Genomic DNA, 14,949 nt, shown 5'->3' on the forward strand with positions numbered 1-14,949 from the left:
AAATAATTCAACAGACGGAGAATGGGTAAAACAAAAAGCAAACATCCACATGCCGAACTTAGACCTTATCACGGAGTTCGAAGAGTTACACTTGAATGACTTCGACTACAGTTTGAAGAGCCATCCAGTGCACGAAACTATGGAAATGGAACAATTGAATATCCTAAACGATTTAGTAGGCCTAATGCAAGAATCAAATTCAAAATCAGGTTCTGACAAAGTGATGTCAGAAAAACAGGATAATCATATAGGTACCATGTTTTCATGGTTCGACACATTGAAAATTCGTATCCTATCTATTATCGGATTCATTGTATTCATCGTATGCCTACGTATATTCATCATTTGTGACCCCTTCATAAGAATCCTGGAAAAAATTCGCCAAACCAGGAGATTAAGAAGATACGGAATCAATATGGAAGAAACAGATGAATTAACTTCAATGATCGCAAATTCAAACATTCAACCACCAGAAGAAATAATAGAACAACAATTCACTAGGATGACGGCTCCTACACCTCTTACCATGGAAAGAACCTCACAATCACGCCCAGCACCACCAAGTGCACCGAAACAACGCAGTATTTACCCTATTATGGAAGAAAACTGGGAATCAGATCAAGCTCGAAAATGCACAGGAAAACACACGACTTGCACTTACGTTGTGGGTTATTTACTTTGCAGATACTTGAATCTAAAAACAACTTACTTTTCCCTTTAAAAAGAAAAGAAAAAAAGGAAAAAGAAAACTTCAAGTGAATTGTCTTCGTTATACCATTAGTGTTTAAACAGCCACCGAACAATCAAGTGTTAAGTAAAAATGGAATTTTTTAGTGTAGTGAAGAAAAACAACGAAGAAACCCTAGTTATGGAATGGGGCAGTGAAGACACAGTGCAACATAATGAAGCAAGCGATGGTGAAAGGCAACCAGAAACAAACTACATAGTGATCGAAAGTGACATTGAAACAGAAAGTGAAACACAACGAGATGGACTTTTCGGGGATTATGATTTTTATCCACCAACGTTCAGATTCTATCCAAATGCTACACATAAAACAACTCTACCTAAATGTAGTAACTGTGCGATGAAAACGCACCCAACTTTATCCGCAGCGAGAGCAGATGCCATTCGCAAACGAACACAAGCCATCACACGACTGCGTGATCAAGAAATTTTCTTAGAAATAATAGACGCTCCAAGGGAAAAAATAAGAAGATGTATCATCCAGAAATTGGGTCCCGCTGCATGGGATTACCACCCGAAGGCAGAATTTCTAAACCAGAAATTTAACAACAAAACACCACTTCATACAAGCGTGAAAGCGGGAAAACTGGACATAACGGATTTACTGTTAGACTACTGAGCTGACCCAGACATAGAAGAGGATGGCCAGAACATTGCACATAGAGTGGCAGCAGAAAATAACAAGCTCTTAATCGGGATATTACCATATCACAAATACAAGTTTTCATCGTATAATAGCCTTGGAGAAACACCACTAATGGTCGCCATCGCCTACGGCCATGAAGAAGTGGCTAGTTATTTGTGGATAAGTTCCAACGTTGCCCAAATGGCAAAGGCCAACAGCACCATCCTATATTATGCGGCAAAACATGGAAACAATAGTCTCGCTAGGGCAGCATGCGAAAGGAAAATCCACATTAACACCAGTCAAACGACTCGACCAGGGAACTATACGGCCCTACACCTAGCAACAATGTATAGTCAGGATAATATAATAAATATTTTCAACAGGGTCATTCAATTAGGAACGAGCAAGAAATTAAACTCTCGATATCAAGGCCCCTTTCGAGTTTCAAAAGTCTTCCCTAACCATACGGTAGAAATCCGTGCGTACAATGGAAATGGTACCCAGCTTACGCACGTCAACTGCCTGAAGGCGTTGACAGAGTGCATGATTTGGAGAGATGAGGAATGCGTCGATTTCGACGATTTACGAGAGTCCAAACTAAGAGCCACCAGGCTAAGAGAAGAGGACTTCGACAACGAAGAGGATCTTGCCGACGGAGAAGCAGGAGATGAAGTCAATTCCCCGGATCACGAAGGTGACAGGGAACTGATCGATTTGGACGCTGTCGCGCCGAATGACGACAGAGACGCCCACTTTATTGATTTCGACCCTCTCATCTACTTGAACCAGACGGCTACAGAAAAACCAACGGACACCAGATCGAACCAAATCTGGGTCATGAGCCAAGTCGAGATGACTGGTCAAACCTCCCTCCTCCGCTAACCCCCCTTAGAGTACCTCCAGCACCCCTGGAAGGAAGTAACACAATTGCACGCCCAAAAAGAGCTACTCGTCCTCCGGACAGGTTCCGAGACTTCCTATTAGATTAGCGATAAACAATCAGCCCCACTCCCATCTTCCCCTACCGTTGTATACTCGTCTTGTTCCGTAAATTTTTTTTGTTGTTGTTTGCCCATTCAACATGTTAGTTCGGTATATCATACTCAATTTGTCTTCTTCTCTAGCTATTTCGTGTTAGTTCTCCTCGCCAGCCTACACACGATAGAGGCCATCATGACCACTGTATGTGACTGTAGTAACGAGCGAAAGGATGGGTTCATCGCCTTCGATGATGAAGACTGCTTTCTTGGATCGGAAGATCCTGCCCCCCCCCCCAAAAAAAAATGTTACGTACACCCTGTACTCCCATTTACCAGAAGTTAAACGATTCCCAGAACACGTTTGTCGCATGTGGGCGGTCACTCGATCTATCTTTACCGACTTCTTTGGTTGGCATTACACTACTGAAAGTAAATGGCCGTTCCAGTATCCACTTCCGACTGTGAAGAAATGCGGGATATAAGGAAATGCAAAAACGAGACAATGTATGCGAAAGGCAGTCACAAGTACACCCATGACGTGATGCCCTCGTTACAGCTGGTTTGGATGACAAAACGTTGGGCTGTCACATTCCATTGTAAAATCGCGGAGGTCGCGCTGGAAAGTGAGTGCGACAATTGCACTATCAACTCCCCCGTCGGTACAATCGAATTCCCTTACAACGGTTCCGTAACCAGAAACCTCCAAACGGTTATTTGGAAGACGCGTACAAAGGAAAAAAAACCTGTGATCTCAAACTTGCAGGCGAATCGGTAAACGATGGCCTGTTATACAAGACTCACGATCCAAAAATGCGGCGCTTACAGGACCAGATCAGCCAAACAGACTACCTCGTTAATGTTACGAAGGAATTAGAACGGTGTGGCAAATCCGCCTTATTCAGCATTAATGGAATGGAAAAAAACCTGATTGTCATTAACATACCAACGCCGAAACTGTATACCTCATATGCCTCGGGTTTTACGAACGCTACAGAACCACAAGCCATTCCGTTGTTAGTCGAAGTGCACACAAACGGGTCATACGACAGCATCGATTCCCAGAATACCACAGAGCGTAAGATTCCTGCGTCATTAGCAGCAGAGATCAAGCAGGCGGCTCACCATCAATATACCAAGGATCTGGCACTAGACCAAGTAAATCGACTGGTGAATGAAATTAGACGCCTCCAATGCGAGAACCGAAAAGCAACACGCAATAGTATCCTCTTAAGTGCTAAGAACGACGGGTGGTACGCGGCTACCCAACTTCAACTGCCTAGTTGTTCAAGATTAACGGTGTATGGAGCCCAGGTTGAGGTAGCACGTTGCGCACCTTTTAATGTATCCTTCGGGGCCGAGCGGACGAAATGTGGAAATCAGCCCCGTTTTATGAACTTCACAATAGCCCATAACGGATGGCAACTTGTTTCATACCACCCATGTTATTGGCCTGAACCTAACTACGTCAACTTTAATGGGAAAATCACATCTACGCGGATGGTGGGTGGGTTCTGGTAATCACAACAGTTCCAACAAACGGCAGACACCTGGTCGGATTGGCGACGTATGAAGCTGATAGTTCTCTGCAAAATTTTTTGCAAATGAATCCTGCGATGCAAAACGGGCCGTTGAGTCACGCGTCGGTGATGGCCGACATCTTGGCTTCTATTTATGAGCATTACGCAGAAGATAACTCACGCCAATTATTCAAATCAAACGTACTCATTCATCACGGCGACGCACTGTACATTGATTTCGTCGCTAAGATCGGTGGATGGGTAAAGAATTTCGGAGCAGTCTCGGGATTTGGTGCGTTGTCAGTATTGGCCGTGAGATTTTGCGGAATCGGTTCACTACTACTCAAGGCTTTCCCCCTCCTTTCCAAAATCCTCCAAATGACTTGTTTCAAAAAGCCTCCATTGGCCATCACCGCTGCAGATCTACCCATGTCCATCGACGTACAACCAACCGCAGCGACCCAACCAACCCATCCCAATCCACCGCATCCGCATCGGCAGCAGTTCCGCCACGCCGTACGCGACCGCACCAACCACGACCGCCACACACGACGCAGGAAGGCGAAGCCTTCTTACCACGAAAACCACGATCACAGCCACGAAGAGTCGAATAAAATTGCCGTAGTGTCGTTTTTCATCGCTAGCACATTTCCTTTTACCTTATAATTTTGCCACAGTGTCCCCTTTTTCGCAGTTCTTAACGTCGTCCACTTATACTATCATTTCCTTTAGTTGTCGCCATAGTGTCGTTTCCTTTTTTTTCCCATCGCTGTTTCATTTCCCTCCACTTATTCTACGTATAATTTGGTAACAGTGTGCCTTATTAATTCTTATCGTAATGCTTTTCACTCTCACTCTTCCAGCAGTTTAAAAAAAAATCGTGTACGAGACTGAAACGCTATATAAGGAGGAGTCGTTTAAATCAAGCATTTACATATAAGGTAAGAAGTTTTTCTTAAAAAAAGGAGGGGTCAATCAAGAAAACATTCACATGTACTGTAATACATAGGGGGACAACTAATAAAACATTGACATTCAAAGTAGATTTCTTTAGTAGATAATCGTAAGCAAAGTTGAACATGCTAGGGGTGGGGATTCCAACTATATAACAGACAAACCAGCAAGAAAAGTTTTAGTTGTATTACCAACCTTCCTCGGAAAAATACATTAAAACAAAAAATGAACCAAACCAAGAAAAACGAAGAAGTAACAAATGTTGACTGGAGTGATGAAATCTTGATGACTTGGATCGAAGAAGATACCCCGCAATAGAAAATAAGTGAATCACTACCAACAGGAAACAACTGGGAAGACGAACTCTTAGCTAATCTGATGAGTAATGAAGCTAGAGGTAAGATACAAATTAGTGCGAACGCAAGTGAAAATTTCGTAGCTACCGCTAAAATCGAAAATCTCACAAGTAAAGTGATAAGTGAGAATAACGTTGTCTTACCAACAACAACAAATATGCAGGTGTCACGGAATAAAAAAATGGAAGAAGACATAAGAAGACCCAGCAATAGTGACAGTGATTGTGAATTTATGCAAAAGAAAAGTTTTTTACCATCAACAGAAACGGAAGAAGAAGAAAACTCAACGAGTAAAGTGGGTCACTACTATAGTAAACTAGAAAGAGACTTAGATCCATCGTCTTCAGACAGTGAAATGGCCGTCAATTGTAAAGCAGTAAGTGTTATCAGCAACAAAGAAGAACAGGAATCTTGGTCATTACCAGTTCCATTAATAACACAAACGGCCTACTGTAAAAACTGTATGATGAAAGCATTCCCAGCTATGGACACGGAGATGACACGAAGAAGAATCATCGCCATAACGATGTTGATGAAAGGAGAGTTCAATTACAATATGCTGGAAGTACCAAGAGAAACGATCAGAAAACACCTACTGGAAGCAAGAAAAAATGGAAAAAACATAAAACAAATTCTGGACACTGTTTTCTCCAATGGAACATCATTACTACACGGGAATGTGATAAAAGAAAGATTCGATGTGACGGATATGTTCCTCCAATACGGAGCTGATAGTAATATTTACGAAGAAGGGATGATAATAGCACACCTAGCAGCCGCGGATAATAACGTCCATTTGCTCCGTATCCTATCCCATCACGGTAACATATTCAACATCCAAAACAGCATGGGAGAGCCACCATTACTAGTGGCTATAGCTCTCAATAATATGGAATTTGTTAAATATTTGTGGATGGATCGAATAATTGTGCACCAAACGCTGGATGAAGAAACAGTGTTACATTATGCTGCTAAATATAACAACAAGTTCGTCGCGAAAGTATGTCGAGCGGAATTCATCAATAGAAGATCACGCACATCGAAGGAAACTGCGTTGCAAATAGCTGTAAGGTAAAGGCATATAGATATTATCGAAATATTGTTAAGTCGAGGAACTCGAGATGATAACATCAATACGGAAGGAAGATATGCACAGGACTATATAGATGACGAAGTTAGCATTCGAAATCTATTCCGAAAATTCCGAGTGCTAAAAAGAAAAAATAAGTGTACCAACAGCCAGACATCATCTAAAAGAAAATAACACCCAATCACTATTCCCCATTATTTTTTATGGACACAAAATGTTCCCAATGCTACAATATTTTAGACGCTTCATATATATATTATGGTGCCATTCACGTTGCCTTCCTAAGAACTGTAGTCTGCGCACAAAGGTGAAATTAAAGAACCAATTTATCCTGTCGAGAAAACGAAGAAGCCGAAAGAAAACGGTGAAGGAAAGAAAATAGGTCAAGCTGGTGACAGGTAAAATAAAATAAAAACAAGTTTTTATATAACTATTGTCACGCCACATGCCGGAAAGAAGTAAGGAGAAGAAGAAAATCGGATGACAGAGAGGAAAAATTGGAGGACAAATTTCTTCTTGTCGAAGGGGGGAAGGAATATAATAGACAGCTGCAACCCCTCCCAGCAACAGCAACCCCACAAAGCTAGAAGGTCGTCACGTATGCAACCTTCCCTTAGGCTAACTGTTTATGATCAAAGTAAAAATTATTGTAACCCCCTCCCTTCTTAAACTTCAATCTTCGGTATATAAGTGAATGGCTGTAACATCTTATTGAGAGTTGTCGATTGGCAAATACACAGCCTAGAAACCTTTACACAATAATGGAAATTATTGATGACACTGAACAAACAGCTCAGCAAGAAATACCCGAGGCAGCATCTTTAACACTAGAACAGATTCCGGAGATACCAATAAAAGGAGAAACAGAAAGCGGTCTACCCGAAATTATAGATGAATTCAATGACAAGATCAAATTCGAAATTTCAAAAATGCATGAGCAATATAAAATAAGTATACAAACGGAACACTAAAACAAACTTGCAAAAGAAATCCACGATGTATATTGTCACCTTTCGACGATAAAGAGAACTCAAGTCGTAATTCTGGCTCAAAGTAACGGTATTCTAGCTGCTTCAGCGCTTGGGTTACCCATTTGTACGAGACTGCAATGCTTCGATGACACTTCAAAAATGTGAAACAAAACGGATTTTTATCTACGCAAAAGAATCCAAAAGTGGATTTCAACCATTCTTTACCTACGAAGATAAAAACTGCACAATTGGAGTAGATGGATGGTCTATACATCCATATTCTGATTGTTTTTGGAAAAATCGTTTGGTAAATTTAAATGGATTCCATCACACCTGGGAACATAATTCAATAGACGGAGAATGGGTAAAACAAAAAGCAAACATCCACATGCCGAACTTAGACCTTATCACGGAGTTCGAAGACTTACACTTGAATGACTTCGATTACAATTTGAAGAGCCATCCAGCGCACGAAACTATGGAAATGGAGCAATTGAATATCCTAAACGATTAAGTAGGCCTAATGCAAGAATCGGATTCAAAATCTGTTTCTGACATAGTGATGTCAGAAAAACAGGATAATCGGATAGGTACCATGTTTTCATGGTTCGACACATTGAAAATTCTCATCCTATCTATTATCGGATTCATTGTATTCATCGTATGCCTACGCATATTCATCATTTGCGACCCCTTCACAAGAATCATAGCAAAAATTCGCCAAACTAGAAGATTATGAAGATACGGAATCAATATGGAAGAAACACACCAATAAACTTCAATGATCGCAAATTCAATCATTCAACCACCAGAAGAAATAATAGAACAACCATTCACTAGGATGGCGACTCCTACACCTCTTATCATGGAAAGGCCCTCACAATCACGCCCAGCTCAACCAAGCGCACCAAAACAACGCAGTATGTACCCTATTATGGAAGAAAACTGGGGATCCAAGCCCCAAATTGAACTAATGTTGGCGCATTCCTGAAGAATAAGCATCGTTGTGTTTTCTTTTATGCAAGCATTAGTGTTGAACAGTCTTATGGTTGTCCAATCTGCGTCACAATTCTCCACGGTTCGTTAAGTCCGTGATGTGTGACACATTTTTCATTTGAATATTGTCAATTTTTCAACAACCCCCACGCGATCATGTCCCAGATGGTATTTTCACTGTCATGATTTGTTTTCAGGATACCTCCAAATATGGGTGAGTTGATTGTGGTTGTAACCGCTTTTCGTTGTTCCAATCAAACTTCTTGTATGTCTTCCAGTGTTGCGCCAGGGAAATTTTCTACTATATCCGGGTTAGGATTAATTGTTTGAAAAATCCATTGCTGATTTTTCTTCATGTTTTCCTCTGCAGCACATTGTTCCAATTTTAACGACTGGTTGATTCCTAAGATAAGACACATTTGTGATTCTTGAGAGATAAAATAACTATTTTCTTTTTCCAATATCCATCAAGTTGATTCTTCTGAACAGGTCGCAGTGAATATGCGATCTCCTTCCGTCTCCGTGATGCAGATGTTGCTATTTTGTATACGTATCGTCTGGTTGAAGATTTATTCGAATTCCGACCTTGATGGTAGAGGATCATCTTTTGAAAGCTGGTTGTGGGCTATTATTGAGTTGCTGCTTCCTGGTTCATACGAAATATAGATGGCTAAATTCTTTTGTACTAATTTCCCTTCTTCTTCGATAATTGCCATTTTTCGGTGTGCTAATCTTATAGTTCCCCAGGCGTAGGAGATGCTGTATAGTCGAGTCCCAAGTTGCTCATCTTCTAATGGGCTGTTGAATATAAATTGTACATCTTGAAGAATCCAATGTCTTGTCCTAGACTGATACAATTCTCTGTAATCGTTGCATACTGATGTATCCAGGTTGATATTTTGAAGGCATGTAGTTAGCGTGGTTTTGAACATCAAATATGAAATTTTTGTTATTTCTGCAGAAAACGTCAAGTAGGTCAGAAGGATTCCAACCACTTTGTGTCCTTTTGGTCTGATGTCCTTATCTGATTGTTAAGAAACGATATTTCGATCTGTCGGCTGATGTCGTAGAGACGGATGGTGTTATCTGCCTCCGGTATTCGGTGGATTTCCAGGTATCCTTTTCCTTTTAGTAATGTTTGGGTGTATGAATTGTTAGTTGTTCTTTCTCTCCACACGATCGTATTTTAATTTGTGATGAATTCTCCTTCCTTTTGTGTGGTATTTAGCGGTCCGAAAGGGCTTTCAATTGAGCGATCTGGTTTATCCTGTCGTAGCGTGATCTGTTCCGCTATACAATTGAGGGTTTGGTATTCTTTCATGGCGTACCCTTTATCTTCTCCTGTAGGGTTGGCCGTGAAACTGAGTACCGTCGGTCCGACATGCATGTTGTTGTCACCACATTTTTTGTCGTTGACCATCCGCCAGCATTCCAAAGGGGTTTTTAATATTGTTTCTTGTAAGTGTACTGTATTGAAGGATCCGATCCAGAACGATCCAGTTATTTTCTTTTTTTTAGTCCACTATCTACATTTCCATCCTTTCCAAGAAGCAGCTGGGGTTTTTTTAGTCACCAATGTACAAGCAGTTGATATCTTTGGCAAGTGTTGTGTTTCAGATTTTTCGTTGTCGCAGTAGTAAGGGGATTCGAAGTCCAGGATTCCTCGAATTTTCATATTGTTACAATCTCAGACGGATACGTAGATAGGGTAAGTAGGGTTAAGCGAATGAAGGAAGCAAAGAAGGAAGAGTAATGTCTGTATCTGTGAAGAAAAATGTAATGGTTTAGTTATTTGGTCCTTGATATCGTTTTCGTAAGTTGTATCGGTGGTTCGTTATAGCCCAGATAACACAGTGCCGTCACAGAGACGTCCCAAACACGTCATCTTGAGACGTCTGAGATGTACTTGGAACATAGCAGATTTTCAAGTTAGCATTCCTTGGACGTCTTTTGAGTCGGGGGTTACTTTTGCACGGAGCCTTCTTTCCCTATTGTTTTCTTTATTCAGGTCACGGCCGCATCTTTTCCATATAAATGGCCGTGACTTTCCTCTCTCGTAGAACAGTTCTGTTAGTTCAGGCAGTTCCATTAGTTCTGTCTAGCTCGTTGATTCCTTTAGTTCCTCTTGAGCATCTTGCAGCTCCTGCCGAGCTCTGAGACTCAGTTTAAGGTACCAGTCAGTTCAGCTAAGTTAATTCTGTTAATTGGACCCTTCCCTCACGCATTGCTCAACTGTTACAGCTGGTATGTCACACCTCTATTTAGTTAAGTCTGTAGATTAGACTTAGTAACCAATACATTTGCATTGTGGATCAGCCGTCTCCTTTTTATTTATTTAAACCGCTTTTAATTTAATTATTCCGTAAAGGAAAGAATGAGTAAATCCATGATCCCTTTATACAATCATGCACTTATATACCGAAGATTGAAGGTTAAGAAGGGAGGGGTTTATAATAACTTTTACTTTTGTGATAAACAGCTAGCCTAAGGAAAGGTTGCATACGTGACGACCTTCTTGCTGGGTGAAATTGGTCCTCCAATTTTTCCTCTCTGTCATCCGATTTTCTTCTTCTCCTTACTTTTTTTTGCATGTGGCGTGACAATGGTTAGATGAAAACTTGTTTTTACCTGTCACCAGCTTAACCTATTTTCTTTCCTTCGCCGTTTTCCTTGTTTGCTGGGCTATTTGTATATAGTTGGAGACACAAAATACAAGAGATGTTTCCTTTACCGTTATTCGTTGCCTTTAGGCTAATAAGAGTGTTAGTTAATAAATGATGGTCTACGTTCCTTTTTACTGGAATCCTACGACAGATTTCAATCATATTCCTTTTTTTCTTGTCTGCTTTTCTTCTCTTTTCTTCCTTTAGTTTTTTCTTGGCGCTCTTTTACGTCGGTCCTTTGTTTTCCTGTCTTTATCCGTTTTGTTTTTATTCGGTTTGAAGAAATGGAAGTTGATTCATTTCAATTTTTGAAACGTCAACGGGGCAATTTTGATGACGTTTTGAAGCTTATGGGAGCACTGTTGTTTTCTTCACCGTTCCGCTTTTACCCTCGATTTCGAACCGAGGATAAGGAGTTGATAGTGCAGTTGTTATTGTTTTCGCTACTCAACAATCAATGTGCTCCTCTCTCTGCTTATGATTTCGGCTTTCAACGAGTTTGGATCAGCGACTATTACTACGTGTGAGTTGGTTTTCCTTTCTTTTTCTTCTTTTCTTGATTTTTTTTTTTTTTGCGATGTATCGAGATCTTTATCCTCAACATCTCGCTAGGCTCTTATGAAGGCTAGAGTCAGGCGAGGATATTTTCTATCCAACTTCTCGGTCTGCTGTGTTTCTACCTGAATGTCTTCTGGAGGAATTTGAAGATTTTGTCTAGGATAATGATGTGAATGCAATTTGTTTTTGTAGTGTCTTCATTGTAGTGTTTTGTCGTGTTGCGTAATAAACTTTTTTCGGCTCTTTAATTTTGTTTTTCAATTTAATTAATTTTAGTTTTATTCGCTGTCAGAAGCTTTTTTCTTGCGGCTTCTTATATAGTCCCAATCTTCGAACACATTTCTCCTTTGTCCGTCAAATGCGTAATCCCGCGGGGTATTTCCGTTAACATCAGTTATGTTTGTATTTGTTCCGTGTTCCAATAAAATATTTATTATATTATCCTGACTATACATTGTGGCTAGGTGTAGGGCAGTATAGTTCCCTGGTCTAGTCGTTTGATTGATGTTAATGTGGATTTTTCTTTCGCATGCTGCCCTAGCGAGACTATTGTTTACCTGTTTTGCGGCATAATGTAGGACGGTGCTGTTGTCCTTTGCCATTTGGGCAACGTTGGAACTTATCCACAAATAACTAGCCACTTCTTCATGCCCGTAGGTGATGGCGACCATTAGTGGTGTTTCTCCAAGGTAATTATACGATGAAAACTTGTATTTGTGATATCGTAATATCTTGATTAAGAGCTTGTTATTTTCTGCTGCCACTCTATGTGCAATGGTCTGGCCATCCTCTTCTATGTCAGGGTCAGCTCCGTAGTCTAACAGTAAATCCGTTATGTCCAGTTTTCCCGCTTTCACGCTTGTATGAAGTAGTGTTTTGTTGTTAAATTTCTGGTTTAGAAATTCTACCTTCGGATGGTAATCCCATGCAGCGGGACCCAATTTCTTGATGATACATCTTCTTATTTCTTCCCTTGGAGCGTCTATCATTTCTAAGATAATTTATTGTCCTTCTTGCTGGGTGGGGTTGAGTTGCTGCGGTCTATTACACAATCAAGAGTCACACACACACACAAATTTAAACCTATCGTAGCATTCCGACTAAAAAGGAACGTACAATGATTTCTTGGCTAACACTCTGTATAGCAAATGGCAATGAATAACGGGAAAGGGAATGTATTTTGTATTTATGTCTCCAACTATATACATACGACCACGTAGAAAGAAAACGGCGAAGGAAAGAAATGCTTCAACTGTGAGCTAAAATAAAAACAGGTTTTCATCTAACTGCTGTTATGCTACATACCGGAGAAGAAGAAGAAAACGAACGACATAGAAAAAAGTTAGAGGACCAATTTCTTCTCGCTGAAGAATGGGGGGGGAGGAATGTAACAGGAAGCTGCAACCCCACCTAGCAACAGCACCCCACCTAGTAGGAAGGTCACGTACGCAACCTTCCTTTAGGCTAACTTTTAAGGGAAAGGGACTATAAACCCCACCCATCTTAACCTTCAATGTTTAGTATAAAAAGAAACAATTGAAACATCATAATCAGTGTTGTCTATTGGCAAATACACAGTTGGGAAACCTTTACGGTAAGGTTTCGTTAACCCGTGTTTTTCAGTTTATGGGAGTTGATCTAGCTCTCAGAAACCTGAGACAACTCTGATTACACTATTTCAAACAAGCGGTATTTATACTAAGACACAAAGCGAGAGTTTGAAATTAAAGCGGTGTGGCTACGAGTACTTTTACTTGGTGAGCGGCAATCTACCCGATGCGATGTCGCAGATCTGGACATTCATCTGTTACCTTCTCTTAATTAATTTTATTTGTAGCCAGCATATTGCAAAGGTGTAATAAATATTGCAATGTAATTGACACAAGATGCAATGCAATGCAATAGAGCAAGTAATTGACGCGTACCCCCTACTGTTTTACGAACGCACCTTACTATTTTAAGAGAGAAATTGCGGCTGGTGGCCATGTTTATCTCGAAACAAACATGGCTTCCAGCCGCAAAAGCTAATCTTAAAACACTAAGGTGCGTTCGCAAAACAATGGGGGTACGCGTCATTCACTTGCTCTATAGAACTAAACAGGGCCGATCGCTACACTAAAGACAAATCATTTTTCGTGATCGTCCCCGAGCCAAACGGGGCTTTTTTTCCTATCGGGTAGGCATTTCGCGGCTTCAGGCAGGTCTTTCGGAGGTTAGGCTGTAAAATGTTTCGTCCCATAACCAATAGAACTTCAGCGGATGCTGAGTTGCTTGATCTCGCAATTCAGCCCAACTCCATCTGGTGTTTTAGTCCCATAAGGCCATTTTGAGAAAAAGTGTTTTTTAATCTTAGCATTATTATTAGTGCAAATTTTGGCTTAAATGTAATTTTAATAAGTAGTTCGAATTTATTACGATTTTATAAAATAAACTTAACAAACCATCTCTATCAAATTTTTCTTAAATAAATGATTATAGGATGATGTTTTCATTCAAAATCATCTGCTGGTAGCTTCTTGACACGGTAAAACGCCATCTTTATTTTTTCTTTTATAGTTGATACCTTGTCACACTTAACATATATTTCAGTTCTTGCCTACCATTAAGTTAACGACATCTATATTTTTCTTTAATTACAAGAAGTGTGGCTGGTATCAGCTTTCGATTTAAAACTATAAATGTCGTTTTCCCGTATCAAGTATCCCTCAGTTGATGATTTTGAATGTAAACATCATCCTATAATCATTTATTTAAGAAAAATTAGATAGAGAAGGTTGTTTGAAGGTCTTTTATTAAATTCGATCAATTCGCGCTACGCATTAAAATTAAATTTAAGCAAAAATTTGCCCTAATAATATTGCTACGATTAAAACAAAATTTTTCTCAATAGAGCAAGTGACTGACGCGTACCCCCATTGTTTTACGAACGCACCTTGGTGTTTTAAGATTAGCTTTTGCGGCTGGAAACCATGTTTGTTTCGCGATAAACATGGCTGCCAGCCGCAATTTCTCTCTTAAAATAGTAAGGTCCGTTCGTAAAACAGTAGGGGGTACGCGTCAGTCACTTGCTCTATAGGGTCATATGGGACTAGGGCTCAGCCCCGATCACATTCTAATCGGGGACACCGCTAAGCTTCCCCGATTTAAATGAATCGAGGAAGTTCAGTGCGGGGATTTCTTTTTTCGGTGCGAAACGGTGCTATAATCGGTGCTGCACCGATAGCACCGCCTCAGCCATAGGGTGTTAGTCTTACCAGTGACCCGATAGGCCAACGAGAATCACGTGACTAGGGTCACATTTTTTTCTTGTTGGCCGTAGGGCAGCTGCCAATTTAGATCACTATTCATTGATAATCGGGGAAGGCACCGATCACTGATATCACCGCATCGTGCACCGAAATCACTTCCCCGATTAAGATTATCCCCACACCGGATCGACTAAAAAGCTCCCCGATTGGTGCGGGGCCGAGCGCTATATGGGACTAAAAC

At 40.6% G+C, this 14,949-nt stretch overlaps 1 pseudogene; it reads left to right on the forward strand.

Moving 5' to 3' along the window:
* Window positions 1-1,918: 1,918 nt before the first annotated feature.
* On the forward strand, window positions 1,919-3,949 carry LOC116924579 (annotated as a pseudogene).
* Window positions 3,950-14,949: the final 11,000 nt, after the last annotated feature.

Source organism: Daphnia magna, linkage group LG6 (assembly GCF_020631705.1).
Source record: "Daphnia magna isolate NIES linkage group LG6, ASM2063170v1.1, whole genome shotgun sequence".
Classification (NCBI taxonomy): Eukaryota; Metazoa; Arthropoda; class Branchiopoda; order Diplostraca; family Daphniidae; genus Daphnia; species Daphnia magna.